The 974-nt window shown below is 36.4% G+C and overlaps 1 pseudogene; it reads right to left on the bottom strand.

The window, feature by feature from the left end:
- Nucleotides 1-599: 599 nt before the first annotated feature.
- Nucleotides 600-718, bottom strand: LOC134934190 (5S ribosomal RNA; annotated as a pseudogene).
- Between the last annotated feature and the right edge of the window lie 256 nt (nt 719-974).

Genomic DNA, 974 nt, shown 5'->3' with positions numbered 1-974 from the left:
AGAGGAGGACAAAAAAAGGAGAAGATTCTAGATCTCTCTCTACTATTATCATAGAAATCTGAGAGTAGATTCTGAGAGAATTTAATGATTAAAGAAAAAATTGAAAATAAACATTCTTAATTGATGTAGTAAGTGAGGTGACAGTGACACCTAAGATGAAAATATCAAAATTGGTTTCTACATCAAAGGAGAAAAGGATTTCTGATATAAATCACAATGGCATAGAATGTAACAACAAATTTGTAAACTTAGAAATATAGGTCTATTGACCAATGACCATTGTGATGAATTTATCCTGGTATCCTAGTAGGAGGTAAATTGCCAATTCTAACTTTCTCGTCAGCGATCAGCGTATCGGAAAATGTATGTGAAATGTATGCAAATCTGAAATCAGATGCACACTAGAGTCAATTAATGCTCCAATACTTCGGTTTAACATACATAGATAATGACATGTGGATATTCACAGGTAAGTAATGAGTTTAATATTTTTAACAGGTCTGAGATCAGACAATTAAGAAAGGGAAAAAAAGGTATGAAATTCAGTAAGGTCAAAGGTTGCTCCAACACTTCTGCTTTTCACATTTGGATATAGATATCTATTACTGCACCTGAGATTCCCTAGTAGTCTCCCACCTAGGTACTATTCAGGCTCCTCACTGCTTAGCTTCCAAGATCAGGCGAGATTGGGCGTAACCAGAGAGATATGGCAGTAATATCACATGAATTGTGAATGAGAGAGTGTATGGTTATTGGCACATACCAAAAGAGCACTTCTACTATCCAATTGAGATGCACAGTCTAAGAGTTATTATCGTATTACCGGGAATTTATATGACTGGCATTTTGGATAAGTGAGTACTTGAATAAGTGAGATATAGGAAACAATTAAGCACAGGGCTCGTCCCCTATTGTCCACCGTACCATATAATAATGGACAGTGGATGAGAGAGGCGGGTTACCTGTGCTCGTGG

Source organism: Pseudophryne corroboree, chromosome 1 (assembly GCF_028390025.1).
Source record: "Pseudophryne corroboree isolate aPseCor3 chromosome 1, aPseCor3.hap2, whole genome shotgun sequence".
In the NCBI taxonomy this organism is placed as follows: Eukaryota; Metazoa; Chordata; class Amphibia; order Anura; family Myobatrachidae; genus Pseudophryne; species Pseudophryne corroboree.
The sequence above is the reverse complement of the archived record's forward strand: the minus strand, read 5'-3'. Positions and strand labels throughout refer to the sequence as shown.